This window comes from Rhinoraja longicauda, chromosome 2 (genome assembly GCF_053455715.1).
Source record: "Rhinoraja longicauda isolate Sanriku21f chromosome 2, sRhiLon1.1, whole genome shotgun sequence".
Lineage (NCBI taxonomy): Eukaryota > Metazoa > Chordata > Chondrichthyes > Rajiformes > Arhynchobatidae > Rhinoraja > Rhinoraja longicauda.
The window spans coordinates 57,819,741-57,841,942 of NC_135954.1; positions in this window are offsets into that span (position 1 = coordinate 57,819,741).

Below are 22,202 nucleotides of genomic sequence, written 5' to 3' on the forward strand. Positions count from 1 at the left end.
ATCTACATTTAAGTACAAGTCATTTATATATATATCACAAACAAAGGAGGTCCTAGCACAGATCGTTGTGGAACTTTACTGGTCACAGACCTCCATTCAGAATATCTATCTTCTACTACAACTTGCTATCTTTTGTGAACAAGAAGCTGCAGCTCCACAAGACATTGGTTGGACTGCATTTGGAGTATTGCCTACAATTCTGGTCGTCCCATTAAAGGAAACGTGTGGGGGCTTTGGAGAAGGTGCAGACGTTAACCTGAATGCTGCTTGTATTAGGTTATATTAGCTACAGGGAGAAGTTGGGCAAACTTGGATTGGTTTTTTTCTGGAATGCTGGAGGTTGAAGAGATACTCAATAGAAGAATGTAAAATTATGTGATGCATAGTCAGGCCTCTGCCTTTTTCTCAGGTTGGAAAGATGGGAGCTTTATGAGATGAGAGTGGAAAAGTTAAAGGAGATATGCAGGGCAAGTTTTTTACGCATAGATTGATGGGTGTCTGGAACTGCCTGCCAAAGGTGCTGATGGAGCAGATACTTTAGTAATGTTAAAGAATCTCTTGGATAGGCACATGGATATACATGGAATGGAGGGATGTGGATTGTGTGCATGCAGATGAGATTAGTTTATATTGATGTCATGTTGAGCACAGGCATTCTGGACAGAAGGGCCTGTTCCTATACTGTACTTTTTTTTCTTTTCTATGTTCTAAAGGCAGATTTGGTGTTGGCATCATGATCATGCATGGGTTAACCAGAAAGATATGGCCCGTGCACTCTCACAGATTCCCCCCATGGCCAATCACCTCATTCCTATTTGATGATGGGATAGATTATCTACCAGGTGCACTGTCTGAATGCTGCCTGCACCCTTTGCTAATTTAAAATGTTATCTTCACTATCCAGACTTACACTCTGTGTAGATTTAAACATGCACACCGATGGCAGGAGTGGATTGTGCATACGAGATATGTGGTCCTTGGAATGTTAGTCCACCATCACTGAGTTGTGTTCACTATTGCCTCAGAAATGACCTGGATTTGCTTCAGTTTGCCTATCGCCACAACAGGTCAACAGTAGATGCTATCTCACTGGCTCGCCACTCTGCTAGAGACCATCTGGATAGCAGGAATACAGAAGTCAGGCTGGTGTTCATCAACTACATTATGGCTGGCATTCAACACAATTATCCCCTCCAAACTCATCAACAAGCTCCAAGAACTGGGCCTTTGTACCTCGCTCAACAATAAATCCTTTACTTTCTCATTGGCAGACTGCAATCAATAGGGATCGGTAACAACATCTCCTCACTGACCATCAGTACACAGGTCCAGCTCAAGGCTGAGGCCTTAGCCCCCTGCTCAACTCTCTTTACTCTCATGATGGTGTGGCTCGGCACAGATTTAATGCAGTCTATAAATTTGCAGTTGATAGCATGGTTGTTGGCTGAACCACAGGTGGTAATGAGTCAATGTACAGTGGAGAGATGGAACATATGGTTGAGTGGTGCCATAATCAAAACTTCTTGCTCACCATGAACCAAAACAAGGAATTAATTGTGGACATGGGAAAGGGAAAGACAGGAGGCCATGCACCAGTATTCATTGGTGGGCTGGTGGTGCAGAGTTAGTAGCTTCAAATTCCTGGGTGTTAATAGCTTGGATGAATTGTTCAGGGCTAGCAGGTAGATATAATCACATAGAAAGAACCCAGCACCTAAACTTCCCTAAACATTTAAAAAGATTCAGCATATTATGTGCACAGAGTCTCATGTCCAGAGTATGTGAATCGAGGACCAGAAAACATAGGTTTAAGTTGAAGGGGAAAAGATTTAATGGGAATCTGAGGGTGAATGTTTTCACCCAAAGGGTGGTGGGTGTATGGAACAAGCTGCCAGAGGAGGTAGTTGAGGCAGGTACAATTGGAACATTTAAGAAACAATTAGACAAATGCATGAATAGGACAGGTTTAGAGGGATATGGGCCAAACGCAGGCATGTGGGACTAGTGTGGCTGGGGCATGTTGGCCGGTGTGAGCAAGTTGGGCCGGAGGGCCCATTTCCATGCTGTACCACTCTCTGATTGTGACTTTATATCTGAATAGGCTAACAAACTTTTTCAGATGTCCTCTAGAAAGTATTCTGACTTGTTACATCGTGACTGGGTATGCAATTCCAATGCACGGGAATGCAAGAGGCTGCAGAGGGTGGTGGATCAACCCATCCATCATGGGCACATCCATCGCCACTAGTGAAAGCATGGTCATGAGGCCCTCTTTCAGAAAGAAGGCATCTATCATTAAGGATATCCACCATCTGGGCTATGCCACTGTCTGTCTTGAATATATGCATTGACTGAGCCTCCACACTAGTTTGGGTGGAGAATCCAAAGATTCATCAACCTCTCGGTCAATAAATTGCTCCATACCTTTCTTTTGAACTGCAAGCCTTGATTCTAGACACTCCGGTGAGGAGGAATGTTAATTCCAGTGTCTCTTGCCAAGTTCTGTAAGAATTTTATAGATCAAAATAAATACCTTCTGAATTCAAAATCAGTTTCCCAACCCACCTTTTATGGTACAAAAATGCACTAAAGTTTAAAAGCCTTCAGTTATATATTGGATGTTATTGTGGTTTTATTTTCAACTCTATACAATATAGTTTATTTTGCTTTTAAAGGCAGGAACGGCTCATACAGCATTGGCTTCTTTGTAATAAAATGTCGTGTCCCTCAACATGTGATTAGGTCAAATAATAACAACAAAAAATAATCCCTGACAAGCTAATGGAGTGAAAGTATTTATTGGAAAAATCCTTTTGCTCTTAAGAGGAATTTAATATACATCTCCTCCTCTTTGGAAAAAGATGGATCAGCGTACCAACTTCCATGCTGGTCCTTTCATTTAATGAAATCTTCTTTTAACGTTGAAAGCTTTATTGTTTTATCATTAGGAAATATTGTACCATGGGAGCATGTTGATAAATAGTTCAGGTTGATTCAGCAGAGACTGCAAAACTATATTACTTTTTCGCCACTCTGCAGTCACTGTTCATTACATTACCTCCTCCGGGCCTCAATCATTCTAACTCCTCCAGGCCTAGCCTTCAATGTCACTCTGACTTAAACACTCATAAGGTGGCCATGTATTCAGCTTCTGTGGTAGGCTCTTAATTCTTCAATTTCTTAGTTTTTGTCGCGACCTTTCTACTCTGGGTCTCTCCTCTGCCAGAGTGAGGCCATATGTAAACTGGAGGAACAGCACCTCATATTTCACATTGGTACCTTACAACCTAACAGTACCAACATTGAATTTGGTGGGTTTAAACTAAATAGTGGGGGGGGAGACAAATGGGATAGACAAGGATGGAGTTAAAGGGAAAGAGCGTACAGGAAAAGTTAAGAAGGACCCCAGAATTAACGGGACAGAAAGCTCACGAAGCAATAGGAGAGTGTGTCCAAGTGAAATAGAAATCAATGTGAAAGGTGAGGTGAGTAATGGATTAAAAGTATTATATCTGAATGCGTGAAGTATAAGAAATAAAATGGATGAGATTGAGGCTCAGTTAGAGATTGGTAGGTATGACATTGTAGGGATTACAGAAACATGGCTGCAGGAGGATCGGGACTGGGAACAGAATATTCAGGGTTATACGTCCGAGAGAATGGATAGGCAGGTAGGCAGAGGAGGTGGGGTAGCTCTGTTGGTGAGAGATGAAATTCAGTCCCTTGTGAAGGGTGACATAGGGACTGACGATGAAGAATCGCTGTGGATAGCATTAAGGAATTATAAACGTAAGAATACACTAATGGGAGTTATCTACAGGCCCCCAAACAGTAGCCTGGATACAGGGTGTAATCTTGCAGCAGGAGTTAAAATTGGCATGTAACAAAGGTAATGCCACTGTGGTTATGGGAGATTTCAATATGCAGGTCGACTGGGAAAATCAGGTTGGTTCTGGTTGGTTTTGAACCCCAAAAAAGGGAGTTTGTAGAGTGCCTCCGAGATGGATTCTTAGAGCAGCTTGTACTGGACCCTACCAGAGAGAAGGCAATTCTGGATTTAGTGTTGTCCAATGAACCAGATTTAAAAAGGGAACTCAAGGTAAAGGAACCGCTAGGAGGTAGTGACCATAATATGATTAGTTTCAATCTGCAATTTGAGAGGGAGAAGGTTAAATCAGAAGTGTCAGTGTTCCAGTTGAACAAAGGGGACTATGAAGGCATGAGAGAGGAGCTGTCCAAGGTCGACTGGAAAAGGATCCTCGCAGGAATGACGGTGGAAAACCAATGGCAGGAATTTCTGGGCATAATCCAGAAGATGCAGGATCATTTCATTCCAAAGAGGAAGAAAGATTCTAAGGGGAGCAAGAGGCAACTGTGGCTGACAAGGGACGTTAGGGATGGAATAAAACCAAAAGAAATAATGTATAACAGCAAAGAGTAGCGGGAAGCCAGAGGATTGGGCAACTTTCAAAGGACAACAGAATGTAACAAAAAGGGCAATATGGGGTGAAAATATGAAGTAAGCGGGTAAGCTGGCCAATAATATAAAGATGAATAGTAAAATCTTCTTTAGGTATGTTAAGAGAGAAAGATTAGTATAGACAAATGTGGGTCACTTGAAGGCAGACACGGGTGAAATTATTATGGGTAACAAGGAAATGGCAGAAGAGTTGAACAGGCTGCAGGTTGAACAGGTTGAACGGTGCTGTCTTCACTGAGGAAGACACAAACAATCTCCCAGATGTACTAGAAGACAGAGGATCTAGGGAGACAGAGGAACTGAAAGAAATTTGCATTCGGCGAGAAATAGTATTGGGTAGACTGATGGGACTGAAGGCTGATTAATCCCCAGGGCCTGATAGTCTGCATTCCAGGGTAATCAAGGAGGTGGCTCTAGAAATCGAGGATGCATTGGCGATCATTTTCCAATGTTCTAAAGATTCAGGATCAGTTCCTGTGGATTGGAGGGTAGCTAATGTTATCCCACTTTTCAAGAAAGGAGCGAGAGAAAAAACGGGGAATTATAGACCAGTTAGCCTGACATCGGTGGTGGGGAAGATGCTGGAGTCAATTATTAAAGAGGTAATAGCAGTGCATTTGGATAGCAGTAAAAGGATTGGTCCAAGTCAGCATAGATTTATGAAGGGGAAATCCTGCTTGACTAATCTTATAGAATTTTTTGAGGATGTGACAAGTAAAATGGATGAAGGAGAGCCAGTGGATGTAGTGTATCTGGACTTTCAGAAAGCCTTTGATAAGGTCCCACACAGGAGATTAGTGGGCAAAATTAGAGCACATGGTATTGGGGGTTGGGTATTGACATGGATAGAGAATTGGTTGGCAGACAGGAAGCAAAGAGTAGGAATAAACGGGTCCTTTTCAGAATGGCAGGCAGTGGCGAGTGGAGTGCCGCAAGGCTCGGTGCTGGGGCCGCAACTATTTACAATATATATCAATGATTTGGATAATGGAATTAGAAGTAACACTAGCAAGTTTGCAGATGACACAAAGGTGGGTGGCAGTGTAAACTGCGAAGAGGATGTTAGAAAGTTGCAGGGTGACTTGGACAAGTTGAGTGAGTGGGCAGATGCTTGGCCGATGGAGTATAATGTAGATAAATGTGAGGTTATCCACTTTGGAGGCAAAAACAAGGAGGCAGATTATTGTCTCAATGGTGTTAGATTAGGTAAAGGGGAAGTGCAACGAGACCCGGGTATCCTTGTACACCAGTCACTGAAAGTAAGCTTGCAGGCACAGCAGGCAGTGAAGAAAGCTAATGGCATGTTGGCCTTCATAACAAAAGGATTTGAGTATAGGAATAAAGAGATCTTTCTGCAGTTGCATAGGGCCCTGGTGAGTCCACATCTGGAGTACTGGGTGCAGTTTTGGTTTCCTAATTTGAGGAAGGACATCCTTGCTATTGAGGCAGTGCAGCGTAGGTTCACAAAGTTAATCTCTGGGATGGCCGGACTGTCATATGAGGAAAGATTGCAAATACTGGGCTTGTATTCACTGGAGTTTAGAAGGATGATAGGGGATCTTGTAGAGACGTGTTAAATTATGAAAGGACTGGACAAGCTAGATGCAGGAAAAATGTTCCCAATGTTGGGGGAGTCCAGAACAAGGGGCCACAGTCTAAGAATAAAGGGGAGTCCATTTAAAACTGAGGTGAAAATAAACTTTTTCACCCAGATAGTTGTGAATTTGTGGAATTCTCTGCCACAGAATGCAATAGAGACCAATTGACTGGATGAATTTAAAAGAGAGTTAGATAGAGCTTTAGGGGCTAGTGGAATCAAGGGATATGGGGAGAAGGCAGGCACAGGTTATTGATTGAGGAAGATAAGCCATGATCACAATGAATCGTGGTGTTGGCTCGAAGGGCCAAATGGCATCCTCCTGCACCTATTTTCTATGAATTCTCCAATATTAAGCAATATCTCTCTAACACTCTCTCAAGTCGTGAAGTTTATTTGTCACATACACATACAAGATGTGCAGTGAAATGAAAGGTCACCCACAGTCCAGCAATAGAGCAATAAAAATAAACAATCTCACACATAATCACAACCAACAGAAAACAAAAAAAAAGAAACATTCATCACAGTGAGTCTCCTCCAGTCCCCTCCTCACTGTGATGGAAGGGCAGAATGTATTTTCTCTTCCCCTGCCGTCTTCTCCCGCGGTCAGACTGTTGAAGTTGCCAAGTTCCAGGCCGCGCCGGATGGTGAAAGGTCCGCAGCGGGCCGACCCAAGCCCTGCGACTCGGGGCGGGTGAAGACGCTGCCGCTGCACGTCGGGGCGGTCGTGGCTCCCGACATTGAAGCCCCCGCTGGGCAGAGAAAATCCCGCGACCTATTTCAGGCCGCGCCGGACAGTGAAAGGTCCGTGGCGGGCCGACCCAAGCCCCGCGATCCGGGGCAGGTGAAGACGCTGCCGCTGCCGGAGCTCCCGAAGTCGGCCCCCACCCAAGGGCCTGCGAGCTTCCGACGTCCAGATGGTAAGTCCGGTCCACAGGCTCTGCGAATCAGAGCCCCAGGTGGTCCCAGCTGGAGGCCGCCAGCTCCAGGTGTTTGGCCGATGGTAGGGCGCAGTGGGAACAGAGACACGACCCAGAAAAAGGTCGCATCTCCATTGAAGAGACAATTTTACAGTCCCCCCCCCCACATAGTACACAACCACAAAAAACTACATCGCATCTAAACACTACAATCAAGACAAAAAAAAACATAAAACACAAAGACAGACGGACTGCAGGTAAGCCGCAGCTGCTGTGGCAGCGCCTCCCCCTCCACCCCTCTGCACACCCGTTTCTCACACTATTCCACCCCACTCACCCTGCACCTTTCCCTTGATGGAGAGGGGAACTGCCCGATCATCACTATTCTGGCTGACTATAAAATTGTCACCACACTGGTACTCAACCTGACACTATCACACAAAGTGCTGGACCTCCAGTCTGAATATTCATCGGTGGTACCTCTCCTGTACGTCTGCTCGGGTTGATCACTACACGCTGCTGGAACTTGAACACTGGGATCATGTTGTGACCTCCCAACCCTTCACCGGTGCTTCGCCAGCAACTAATTAACTCGTGAGCAGATATGGAGAGACTGCTTGTGACAGGGGATGCAGGGCAGGCCAGGGCTATGGTAGCCCTCGCTTGGAGCTGAGATATAGGATTCAGCTGCACCCTGGTCAGCACCATTGCTTGGGATCAACAGTGACTTCGCCATGTGCTGTCACACTCCCTGGATCCTGGGGTTTCCCTCGTCACCTTGCTTTGGAAGTAATGGAAACTGCTGTCTTCCTCCATTGCTTATTTGACTACAAAACTCCACAGCCCTGTGAATGTAGAAATACGGCACGATGGTGCAGCAGTAGAGTTGCTGCCTTTCAGCACCAGAGACCCAGGTTCGATCCTGTCTGCGGGTGCTGTCTGTACGGAGTTTGTATGTTTGTATGTGACATGCATGGGTTTTCTCCGGGTGATCCGGTTTCCTCCCACACTCCAGGTTTGTAGGCTAATTGGCTTGGTAAAATTGTAGCATGCAAGGATTGCTGGTTGGCGTGAACTCAGTTGGCTGAAGGGCTTTTTTCTCTAAACTAAACTAAACTAAAATTATTACCACGGGGAAAATCATTGGGTGTAGAAATGTTTCTAAAAGGGACACAATATCATGCATAGAAATGCAAGTATTCATTTCAATCAAGATTATCTTCAAAAACATTTGCTGTTCCTGCGTGCAAAATTGGCATTTTGTCTCCTTGTTGATTAAGAACAAATTTGTCCCATATATAGTGCAATGCTTCCTCGGAGTATGTGTGCTGAGGCCAGAATCCTAATGTCGGGCATAGTTTCGCAAATGCATCAGTTCTGATGACAAAAGGGAGCCTTAGCTGTTATAAGAAACAGAGTTGTGTAGCTACCACAGGCTGTTGGATCGTTAGCATTTGGCTTAGATTGCTTTTGACCCAGAGAGATTGGAGTTTATGATGACGTGCAAGGTAATTAGGGAAGATCTCAAAGCTCATCATTTACAGCAGCAGTACTGTAGTGAATGACAGCTTAAAGCTAAAGTAAGATAGATGACAGAAAAATCCGTGCTCTACTGCATTTTACAGTAGCTTGTGGGGAATGATGTGTGGCATGGAACGGTACAGCTGATCAAAAAGAGAATATGTAGTAATGCATTGGTAAATTCAGAGACTGTCACTCTCCAAATGAATGATGAGAAAATAGAATTTGTAAAGATTTTGTCAGGAAAAATAAATCAATAAATATACCTTTAATAACATTGCTGTTTCTGGCATAAAGTACAGGGATAAAGATGCCAGTGCAGTACGGATTTCATTCAGATTTGTTATGTGCTGTGACTGTATATCAAAAAGGAAAACATGTATTTCTGTAGCACCTTTCACAGTCCTCTCAGAATGTCCCAAAGTCCTTTACAGCCAATCTAGGGAGACACTTTGTATTTTTTTCATGTATGTATGTTGATAGTCTTGTTGATCTGTATGCAAAAAATGTATTTCACTGTACCTGGTACATGTGACAATAAATAAACCACTGACCATTGACTTTCAATGTCATACTATAGAAAATTTAACAGAATTTTTGCACGGAAACTTTCTACGAAAAACAATGTTGCAATTGTCCAACAACCTTGTTTAATGAGGGATAAATATTGATGGGAACTCGAGGGGTAATCATCCGATCTTCATTAAAATAGTCCCATGGGAACTATTTTTGTTCTCATTAAGTGACCGGACAGGGTCTTAGTTTTATCTCTCCCCTGAGAGAAGGTACGTTGGACAGTGCAGCACTCCCTCAATACCACACTCCTTGCCAGCCTTGGTTTTTATGCATGGGGATGAGGAGCAGGGTTCAAACACACAACAATTTCCCATGGAAGTGAGGGGGCCATTTGCACAGCCACAGCGTACACAGAACCAAACCCAGTAGAGGTTTTCAAGAAAGGAGATGCATACTGTATGTGTATAGCTATACAGAATCCAGTAATTGTTGTAAATCTGGAAAATACAAAGAAAGCTGTAAAATTTAATTGACTTCAAATACTGGAGAAGGTTGCGTTTCCTGTGCTATGTCTGACAGACTGGAAATGACAGTATTTTTGCAGTCATCTTCATGATGAACTATCAAATGTTCCCAGTTCAAGAGAATAATGGGGTGAGACTAATGTTGATGGATGAAAATTACATTAAATAGATTAAAGGATATTTTGTATCAAGCAACTGGACAGAAGTTCAGTTTGGGGAATATCTGTACAGATAGTAAATGTTTCCAAATAAATACCTGACCTCTTTTAACCATTGGAGACTGGGAATGTGTTGTTGTATCTGATTGCTCTTCTGAAGACTGATGTTTGACACAACATTTACACGTAGATCTCTATCTACCTTCTCGAAAGATCTTAAAATTTCCATGACCCTTTCTGAAGAATTTCCCATTCGTTTTTTCAGCATTGAGCAATGGCAACAAGCACCATAAAAAGTGAATATTAAATCCTTCCAACATCATGATTTGGGGAATCTTTCATTCCAAATTGGCTGTTGTGGTGCCCTCTATCGTGACAGGAACTGCACTTCACAAGTAGGGTTGGCAACAAATACTATTGGACAATCTGAACTTGTTAAAGCCTCCATACTTTTATCTTTCGATTAAAAGGAGACCTTGACACAATTATAATGTATTGTTGATTAATTCACTTCCCTAACTTTTGAACATATCTATAGTTAGACAAAGATTAAAATAAATGCCAAAACCCAGAGGAGAGAAAAGAACACAGGATAACTTTTTGTACTTATTTTAAAAGTAGAAATCAGATGAAAAGGAATAGAAATAAAAAATGAAGTGAAATGAAATTTAATGGTACAATTAAGATATAGAATTAAAGAAAGAAAATGAACTTTTATCCCAATCTAATTGCATGTTAAATTACTTTAAATATTTTTGCAGTTTATAATATAATGATTCTGCTGAGGTTTGCAAACAATATTTACTGTTATGCTGCTGAACATATCATCTTTAGAAATGATTGTGCTTATTTCAGGTCAATATTTAAGCTCAAACCATTTTTTTCCAAATGTGCAACCCCAGGTAATTGTTGGATATTTTAACTATTTATCAGCCTGAGGAAAATTAGAATTTCCAACAGTATTAACCATTAATAGATACAAATATTGATATGCTTTGACTCTTTGTATAGGTACATTCAGCGTTGGTAGATTTATGAACGGGGTTAATCAGGAATTGTGGAGATCAGTCAGGAAAATGGACTTGAAAGCAGAGATCAGAATAGCCATCACCTTACTGAGCAGCAGAAAAAGCTTGATGGGCCATGTGGTCTGTTCCTGCTCGAATTTCATCGATTTTACTGTAACTAGCAGTTTGTTAAACATTAATGACAGCTACACACATCTCTACTTTAAATGGACTCAATCAAAACACATTTTACGGTTTTGTTGTATAAATGAAGATTCATCGATTTTCATTTGGTAAGTGCATGAATATTTATTTCAAACAAATATGACTTAGTAGAACAGATAGAGAAGAATGCAGGCATGGTTTAAGTGGCTGACTGAAAATTTTACTTGTCATTTTTAAATATTCAGCTATACTTTTGATTGTCTTAAAGGAGGCAATTGGTCATTATTCTTGAAAATTGTGGAGAGTGAAATTTGGGTCTCACCGATTGTTTGGCCACTACTTGGTGAGCAAAAGGGCTTCGCTTGTTGCTGAGCTTGCTTCTGTCAGGAATCTTGCGGGTGACATTTTGCTGAGGATAGTAGCACATATCCTGATACATTGGCTGAAAGTGTGTAAGCAGGCAGACCATGGTTGCAGTAACAGTGCAAAGCTGATTTTGGTATCGCCATATGAATGAATACGTTTATTGGCCCAGAATGCACACCTACAAGGAATGTGCCTTGGTGCTCTGCTCGCAAGTAACAACAAGAACATAGAGTAAACAATTAAGAATAAAGCATAAAACATAAAACATTAAGAATACAAGATTACAGTTTAAACATATGAGTGAAATAAATCAGAGCAAAAAGAGACTACAGACTTTTGGTTATTGAGTAGAGTTTTACAACTCGTGGGGAAAAAAAGGCTGTGGCTGTTTTGACAGTTTGGAGTCGCCTTCCAGAGGGAAGTGCTTCAAAGAATTTGTGGCCAGGGTGAGAGGGGTCAGAGATAATCTTGCCCGCTCGCTTCCTGCCCCTTGCAGTGTACAGTTTGTCAATGGGGGGAAGGTTGCAGCCAACAACCTTCTCAGCTGATCGAACGATTCGTTGCAGCCTCCGGATGTCGTGCTTGGTGGCTGAGCCAAACCAGACCATGATGGAGAAGGTGAGGACAGACTCTACCATGGCAGTATAGAATTGGACCATCATTGCCTGTGGCAGATTGTGTTTCCTCAGCTGTCGCAGGAAGTACATCCTCTGCTGGGCCTTTTTGACTGTGGAGTCGATGGTGGCCCCCCATTTAAGGTCCTTGGAGATGATAGTTCCAAGGAACTTAAATTACTCCACAGATGTGACTATGGTGTTGTTGATGGTGAGTGGGGGGAGGGGAGGGGGAGCTCTCCTAAAGTCTACAATCAATCCCGCTGTCTTAAGAGCATTGAGCTCCAGGATGTTACGAAGACACCAGCTGTGTCACTCCCCATCTGTAGGCAGATTCCTCCCCATCCTGGATCAGTCCAATCAGGGTTGTGTCATCCGCAAGCTTGAGAAGCTTGACAGAGGAGGTGCAGTCATTGGTGTAGAGAGAGTAAAGGAGAGGGAAGAATACGCATCCTATGCTGAGGGGCTGAGGGTCTGCGGGTCCAAGATGTGCTTTCCCAGCCTCACATACTGCTCCCTGTCTGTCAGGTAGTTGATGATCCACTGACAGAGGGGTTCAGGCACAGTCAACTGGGAGAGTTTGGAGTGTAGTAGCTCTGGCACAATGGTGTTAAATGCAGAGCTAAAGTCCACAAACAAAATCCTTGCGGGCTCGGTGCTGGAGGATGAAGTGCAGGCCTAGGTTGACTGCATCATCCATCAATCTATTGGCCCAGTATGCAAACTGCAGAGGATCCAGCAGGGGGTTTGTGATGTTTTTCAGCTGGGCCAGCACAGGTCTTCATGACCACAGAGGTCAGTGCAACAGGCCTGTAGTCATTAAGACCAGTGATTCTTTTTGGGTACAGGGACAATAGTGGAGACTTTGAAGCAGGCAGGGACAGTACAGGTTTGCAGGGACTGGTTGAAAATGTCTGTGTAGACAGTTGTTCGGCACAGAGGTTGAGGGTAGAGGAGGAAATGTTGTCCAGTCCTGGAGATTTCCGGCTTTTCTGTATCCTGAATAGCCTCTCCACCTCTTCAATTTCTATTGTTGGAGATGTGGCCAAACTGATGTTGGGCAGCAAGGAGGGGGTGTGTAGTGGACGAGGGCCCATTCTTTGCAGACTGGAGTCAGGCTGTACGTGGGTGTGAAGTGGTGATTGCAGAGGGGTGGGGCGGGTGGGGCGGGGGGTTTGAAGTGGCCAGTCTTTGCAGACTGGAGTCAGACTGTGAATAGGTGTGAATAAAGGAGGTAAATTCCCTCAGAGAATAAAAGGGTTTGTAGTTTATAAAGAAAGATTCTAGATTGGGGGAACAGAAGTTAGACAGTACCGTGATGTCACTGTACCAGTCCTGTTTAGTGTAGAAGCATATTCCACCTCCTCTTGATTTTCCCGCTGCCTCTGCCTCATGGTCCGCTCTGCGCAGTTGAAAGCCCGTTGAAAGTTGCAGCGCATTGTCCGGGGTTGACTCACACAGCCAGGTCTCGATGAAGCACAGGGCAGGGGCTCGAGAGAAGTCCTTGTTTGTATGGCGTAGGAGTTGAAGTTCGTCCATTTTTGTTGTTGAGAGAATGTAGATTTGCAAGGAATACACTTGGGAGCGGTATGCGTAATCCTCGCCCCCGGAGTCGGGTGAGTGCTCCAGAGCACTTCCCATGATCCTCATCCGTTTCAAGACCTTGAACACAGCCACAGCCCCGCCGATGAGTATGTCCAAATAATCCAGCGAGTGAGAGATTTCCGGAACGATGTTTGAAGGTACTGTATATCTGATGTTAAGGAGTACCTCTCTCATGAAAGTGATCTTTGTGGGATTTTCACATTCGACACAAATGAACAAACACATACAAAACAGCAAGGAGCAGTACACCGTGGCAGCCACCGACGAGGCCGCAGTCGAATTTCATGGCTTCGCTTGTCATTAACAAGCTGACTATGTGGCAAATGGGAAAGATAATTTGCCATCCTTCTCCCAATAGCACAATTTAAAGGGATCATTGAATATTTGCAGGTTTGTTGCTGACTCATTTCTTGAGACTGTTGCTATGTATCTAGAAGTGATGCACAGGTTTCGGAGCTGCATCAAGTTACATTATGTTATCATATCATATCATATCATATATATACAGCCGGAAACAGGCCTTTTCGGCCCTCCAAGTCCGTGCCGCCCAGCGATCCCCGTACATTAACACTATCCTACACCCACTAGGGACAATTTTTACATTTTACCCAGCCAATTAACCTACATACCTGTACGTCTTTGGAGGGAGTACTGTCGTAATCACTGAGGAACTGTTTCTGATTTTGGAATTCTAAACAATGCAGTTTGAGTGCATTAATTTGGCATTTGCCAGGGAATGCAGAATAATTGAGAGAATGAACAGGGGACATCCCGTACAGAACACCTAACTGGAAGAGCAATAGATAAAAGACGTATAACATTATAGAGACGTATTAAATTATAAAAGGACTGCACAAGCTAGGTGCAGGAGAAATGTTCCCAATGTTGGGGGAGTCCAGAACCAGGGACCACAGTCTAAGAATAAAGGGGAGGCCATTTAAAACTGAGGAGAAAAGGAACTTTTTCACCCCGAGAGTTGTGAATTTGTGGAGTTCTCTGCCACAGAAGGCAGTGGAGGCCAATTCACTGGATGAATTTAAAAGAGAGTTAGATAGAGCTCTAGGCGCTAGTGGAATCAAGGGATATGGGGAGAAGGCAGGCACGGGTTACTGATTGTGGATGATCAGCCATGATCACAATGAATGGCGGTGCTGGCTCGAAGAGCCACATGGCCTCCTCCTGCACCTATTTTCTATGTTTCTATCTTTCTAAGAGGAGAAAGAGGATGGAGACTGGTTACCAGGCAGCCACATTCTGTCGATGAAGAGCTATTTTGAATGAAACACATGTATGTTCACACCGCTGATTCTCTGTTCATCAGCAGTTCTATCACTCATCCTCTTGTTGCGACTGACCAACAACGTGCCTCCTTGGCAACATGGTAAAATGAAAACCACCACTGAATAATCAACTCAAGCCAAATTTATGTATGAATTCATGCCATTTGACAAATATTATCCAGTCAGTTCACTGCATTCACAAGTGGCTCTCTTTTAAGTCACTTTGCTAACCAACGTCACTTCTACTCCTCTCCCCATCCCCCCCCCCCCCCCCCCTCATGTCTGTAACATGGTGTAACATGGCTGATGGAAGGCTACTGGTTCTCAGTGAGGAAGGCTGCAAATGGCCTGGGTGGATAACAAGCAGCTCTAGCCCTTGGCCAGGCTTTAGATTGCAAATTTCGGCGTGGATTACAACAGTCAGGACTGGTGGGATGTCCAGCGGTGGAGTGGTTGGAATTGAACCATGAATGCTCAAGACCTGAGACCCGACAGATTTGTACTTCATGGATCTATTGCCACTCCACTCGGGCAGTGCCTCAGCAATCTAGTAATCTGCTGAAGGCCGTATTTTTGGAGTGCACGTGGTATTGTGTGAGCTCCTTTGAACAACTGTGGTTATTGATGCATGGAATCTGAAGTTGCAGGTCCACAGTCTGAATGGTGCACTACAGATCTCAGCGGTTGCAATTTTCAAGTTTAAACTGCTTGATAGTTGGATGCGTGAAAAAGTAAATGATAACAGCGATTACTTTTTCTTGTAGGGGAGAAAACATAATATTCCAAAAATATGGGGCAGGTTTGTGGGCAAGGTATTCCATGAGCCAGCCATGTTTCAGCTTTCTGGGGAGGATCGCTCAGCAGTGCACTTTAATTTATATGATCGGCCAGTGGCAAGATAACCTTGCCCAACATTGGCTACACAATCTTGGCCCTTGCATTTACTGATAGGGTGCAGAACAAATATGATTCCGGCATCACTCAGCCAGGAATTAACATATATTTCTGCAAAGACAGAGGGATAAACACAAACAAACCACAACCACACTTCAAATGTCATTGAGTTGGTTATTTAGTGCTTTGAATCCCATGAGAAATCTAACCCAACATTCCTCATAGAATCATGCTTCCAGAAGAGAGAGGTTATTGCCCCTTTTAGCAAGGCTAATTCTTTGATTGAACTCTTCTTCCCCCCCCCCCCCCCCCCCACACACACACACACACACACACACACTCCTCCCCCTCTTTCTCTGTTACATGATATTGTGAAGTTCCTGGGAATTTTGAGTAATCCACTGATATGTTTAGTTTAGTTTTAGGTCAGAGTTACAGCATGGAAGCAGGTCCTTCGGCCCATCGAATCCGTGCTGACCAACGATCCCCGCACTCTAACGCTATCCCCCACACACAAGGGACAATTTACAATGATACTAAGCCAATTCACCTGCAAACCTGTACATCTTTGGAGTGTGGGAGGAAACCGGAGCTTCCCGGAGAAAACCCACTAAGGTCACTGGGAGAAGGTACAAACTCCGTACTAACAAACACCCATAGTCAGGATCGAACCCGGGTCTCTGGCGCTGTAAGGCAGAAGCTCAGCCGGTGCGCCCTTTTCATTTGGTGGTGAATGTTATGAAAAAGCAGAATATCAAGATTTCCCTTTAATGAAGAAGAAATATATTTTGTCACAAATTAGATGCATAATCATGGTCAAAGGATTGCATAAGCTTTTTGTTGCACTCCACTGCCCACTTGGTTTTAAGCAGTTGGTTATGGTTCCATTGTTTCAAACTTCCTGTTCTGTGAAAAGAAAACTCAGCACATCTGAGACTTGTGAAATGCTATTGTAATATGTAAAGAAGCCACTATGTCCAGTGTGCTGACTAAGGTTTCGGATTAATGTCAGTATTTCTTTGTTCTTCAGCTACTGTCAATTAGTTTATAATTTTTCTTTTTTCTTTTCAATGTGTTCCCATTGCAGCAGAAGGCCTAGCATCTGCACTACATCAGAGCCCAGTCTTCCTGAAGGCAGCCATCGCTATGCTGGCTGTGTTTAAGGTAAAAAAAAACACGACCACACTTCAAATATCATTGAAGATAAACACAAAAGGCTGGAGTAACTCAGCGGGTCAGGCAGCATCTCTGGAGAAAAGTAATAGGTGACGCTTTGGGTCGAGACCCTTCTGCAGACTGAGAGTCCGGGTAAATGGGGAAAAAAGATATAGATGGTCCCTCGGAGAAATGAATGTAAGATCTGCAAAAAGCAATGATAATCATGGAAATGTGAGGCCCATAATAGGACAATGTTTTTTGTTGGTTGTGGGGGAGGTGCTAACGAGTATACAGACAGAGGAACTCAATGGGTCAACTGTAAAACTAGTACAACAACTAGGGTGGGGGAGGGATGGAGAGAGAGGGGATGCAAGAGTTAGTTGAAGTTAAAGATATCAATATTCATACCGCTGGGTTGTAAACTACCCAGTTTAAAAATGTCATTAAGTTGGTCATTGGGTGCTTTGAATCCCATGAGAAATCTAACCCAACATTCCTCAGAGAATCATGTCAACAGGAGAGACATCATTGGTCCTTCTGGCATGGCCAGTTCTTTGATAGAAATCTTAGTTTCCCCTCCACCACACCCCCTAAACCCCCCTCCACCTCTGCACATCCCCTCACCCTCCCCACACCCCTCTCCCACACCCCTCTCTCGCACCCCTCCCCTTCCTACAACCCCCTCCACACATCCCCTCCCCACATCCCCTCCCCACATCCCCTCCCCACACCACCCTCCCCCTCCCTACACCCCCTCCCAAACACCCCCTCCACACACCCCCCTCCCCTTCCCTACACCCCCTCCCGCACACCCCCTCCCCCTCCCTACACCCCCTCCCCCTTCCGCACACCCCCTCCCAAATATCCCCTTCCCTACACCCCCTCCCGCACACCCTCTCCCCCTCCCTACACCCCCTCCCCCTTCCGCACACCCTCTCCCAAACATCCCCCTCCCCACACCCCCTCCACACACCACCCTCCCCTTCCCTACACCCCCTCCCACACCCCCTCCACACACCCCCTCCCCACACCACCCTCCCCCTCCCTACACCCCTTCTCCTCCCGCATTGGGAGCGACCTGACCATTATTTGCACAAGCAATTGAATGCATACGCCAATTTTAAAGACTGACCTTGTTAAGTTGAACTATGATGCACTGCGGTCTTTGTGAATGTACCATATGGAATGAGCTTGATATTTTTCGTTCCTTACATTGCTGAAGGAGCCTTTTTTAAATTTTTGTATATTGCCAACTCGTTCCGACCTGAGTGATAGTACGTGCACCAACACCAAAGAAAGCCACGGGCATTAAATTGTTTCCATGTATGGCATGAAACTGCTCAGGAGAGCATCAGCAGACAGAGATCCATTTCGGTGAAATTGGGGTCACCTTGGTGAGGATGGAAGACAGACACAAAAAGCTGGAGTAACTCAGCTGGTCAGGCAGCATCTCTGGAGAAAAGGAATAGTTGACATTTTGGGTCGAGACCCTTCTTCAGACTGAGAGTCAGGGGAAAGGGAAACAAGAGATATAGACAATACGTCGGAGAAATGAATGAAAGATATGCAAAAAGCAAAGATAAAGAAATGTGGGGCACACATTAGGCCATTGCTGGCCATGGGATAGGTGATAACGAGGTACACAATCAGAGGAGCTCAACGGGATGACAGTAAAACTAGTACGACAACTAGGGGTGGGGGAGGGACGGAAAGAGAGGGAATGCTGGGTTTATTGAAGTTAGAGAAATCATTACACCACCTGGTTGTAAACTGCCCAAGTGAAATATGAGATTCTGTTCCTCCAATTTATGTTTGGTGAGGATGGAAGTGGATGTGCAAGATACTTTGAGAGACTAAGCCACATGTCCTGTATGTGGATTCCATAGAGCTGCTTTTTATGGTGAATAGCATAATTAAAGTCCAGAGGTGGAGGTGAGGTTGACACGATACAGTGGACCACAAGAATACGAGGCAAGAGATATTGCTTCTGGCGGAGAGTTGGAGACACAAGGCATCTGCAAGCCTGTTACAGCCACGAGGTAAAGATTAGGTCTCGTGAAAATCTTGATGGGTTATATAAATCTGATAGCATCAGGTGGGTTGATCATGAGTGCACAAAAATAATTCATGTTTCCATGGACTGCATTGTCGGGATAAAGTCTGACTGCTACGCAACAATGAGTGAGATTTTGAGGCAAAATCATGGGGCATGAATTTAGTTTCGAGATACAGAGATACAGCGCGGAAACAGGCCCTTTGGTCCACCGAGTGTGCACTGACCAGCGATCACCGCACATTAACACTATCCTACACACACTAGGGACAATTTACATTGATACCAAACCAATTAACTTACAAGCCTGTACATCTTTGGAGTGTGGGAGGAAGATCTTGGAGAAAACCCACACGGTCATGGGGAGAATGTACAAACTCCGTATAGACAGCACCCGTAGTCAGGGTCGAACCTGGGTCTCTGGCGCTGTAAGGCAGCAAGTCTACGGCTGTGCCACCGTGCCGCCCCTGATTCTGAGCTAAAGGTGGGAAACAAGCCCAAAGGAAAGGCAGTTGAAGAATAGTCATCTTCACTCTTGTTGATTGGATGCAGCAAGTACTTTGGCAGATTCCTTTGGATGGGAATGCTACAGGTCAGAATAGCTGAAGGCACGAGGTCTTGCCCTAGATGCCACGGCAATAAGCAGCTTTAGAAAGGCTTGGTGTTGTGGATGAGGAAACAAAGAAATGGGTACATTGTGTGTTTGTTTTTAACTATGCATCTATGTGTTTTTTAAAATCTGGGCATAAATCGCAAGGAAATATTACCTGCCCTTAAATGCCCTTGAGAAGATGGTGGCAACTGCATTTTGAACCATTTCTGATGATCATTACAACTCTTCTATGCCAATCTCTCATCTCTTCCCTTAATAATATAATAATATATAGATTTCAGGGTTTTTTTTCTTTTCAATGACCATTCTTCAATCCATGCTAGTATATTACCTCCATTCACACGTACTTTATTAAATGCCATTTGTGAATAAAAATGTACTATATCCGCTGGTTCTTCATCAATTTCACGAGTTACAATCTTAAAAAAACAATCTTTAAGAAAATCTAGACTGGTTATTGACAGATTCAATTTCGATTTTGATGATGAAAATATCATTTTGTTTTCTAAGTGTTCAGTTACCATTTCATTTCTAATGGGTTCCTGCATTTTCCCTCCTACTTATGTTAGGTTAGCCATTTTGTGCTTAACTGTTTGGGCAGAATTACATTTGCAATTTTCCAGTGTCTCAGAATTATTTTCATGACGATAATAACAAATGCATTTGCTGTCTCCATTGTCTCCTCTTTCAAAATTTGGGATGCAATTTGTCAGTCCCTCCCTGGAGATTTATTGTTTTTCAATCCCATTTATGATCTAAATTTTTATTTAAATTAATGCCTACTTCTTGCAGCTCCTTATTCACTCCAGACTGTATTCCCCAATTTTGGGAAGAGTTTGTGTTCTTGTCCGTGACAAAATACTTATTAAATTTCTCTGTCATTTCCTTGCTCCCTAATAAAATGTATTTTGTGGCAGACTTCAAGAAACTAGATTAATTTATGGTGATCTGTTCCTTTTTACGTACCCGTGAAATTGTTTACAATCTGTTTACATGTTTCTTACCTGATTATTCCTGTATTTGACTTTTCTTCTTTTCATATCAATGTCTTGGTTTTCCCTTTTCTGATTTCTAAAACTTTCATTATCCTTGGGCTTATTGCTGCTTTTGGCAACATCATAAGCTTCTTCCTTTGATGTAACATTATCTTTAACTTTTCTTGAAAGGCATGGTTGAATGTTTTTTTCTTGCGTGTTTGCACCTTAAAGGGATATGCATTTATGAACTATGTATTCATGGTTTAAATGTAACCCATTGCATGTTTACAGTCACATCTTTTTTTAGGTGGCGTTTTCTAACACTGCCTTCATCTCAGCTCATTTCATTGTTATTTGCTTTTAGTTACATTTAAACCACATTCAATTTTTAGAATATAATTTTATCATCACTCCTCCCTAAATGCACCTTAATCACAGGATTATAAATTAATCCTTTTTAATGATGCGAGATTGAAATCAAAGTTATCTATTTTTCCAGTTGGTTTGTCAACTAACTAATCTGGAAAACCATATTGTGTGTATTCTTGGATTAATTCTCCTGACTGTTGATTTACTCACAGTTGCCATTTAGCCCAGTCCATCTATAGATCAATTTTCCCAATTATTTCATCGTCCTTGTAAGATACACTGCAAATGTCCTTATTTATACTTGCTCTTTATTACCATCACTGTTTGAGAGCATATAGACCACTCTTTTTGCAACATTATATTTTGGATCTACCGAAACAGATTCAGTTTGATTTTCTGAGCATGGATCATTTCTCTACACTACTTTTACCCTCTTTGTATCTACCACCTTGAAATGAATACTTTATTATCACACATGTGACAAGTCACAGTGAAATTCTTTGCTTGCGTACCCAAAGTATGCAGATAAAGGGCGCTTACAAAGTTACAAAGTATCCCCATGCCAGGTCCCCCTTTGTTCAGCCACCCTCCCCCTTCCTCACGGCAGTGCTCCCAGGCCAGGTCCTCCATTGTCCATTGTTCTTCCCCCTCCCTCACGGTGGTCCCCCCATGCCGGGTCCTCCTTTGATCATTCCCTTGGCAGCGGCGTCCTCACTTCCTCACGTGCTCCATCCTCATCCGTGGGTCGGTGCCATCATCGACCACCACACTGACCTCTCCACTATCGCCGCCTGGTCTTCCCTGGACGCCTCCGTGGCACCGACTCAGGTCCCAGCCGCAGGCCATTGGCCGCAGGCATCGTCAACTAACTAAACTAACTAAACTAACTTTGTATAGATCATGCTTGAGTGTTGACTGCCTTTCGATAAAATATTATTTTCGATATACGCTCTCAACTTGCGACTTTTCTTAATAAGTTGAAATGCACAAGGGCCTGATGGACAGAAAAGGCACAGAGTTTGGGAGAACCCTTTGGTGGCAAAGAAAACCTAGAGTGAACTGTTTGCGTGCTACTGTATGTTTCATTTTTTTCCTTAGTACCTAATCAGATGTACAGCACTTTGGTCAACGTGGATTGTTTTTAAATGTGCTATACAAATAAAATTGACTTGACTTGACTTGACTTGACTTGACTTGACTTGACTTGACTAGAGTAAACATTTGAAAACATTTCTTCCTGGGTCTCTTTCATTAATACTGCTACTCCTGGCAAGTTGGGCCTGACAGATGGGTCAACACTGTGCCTCTGCTTGGGTATCCAACTGGAATAGCAGATTTATGTCCAGATGGCATCACTGGACCCTGGCTTACATATTTAAAGT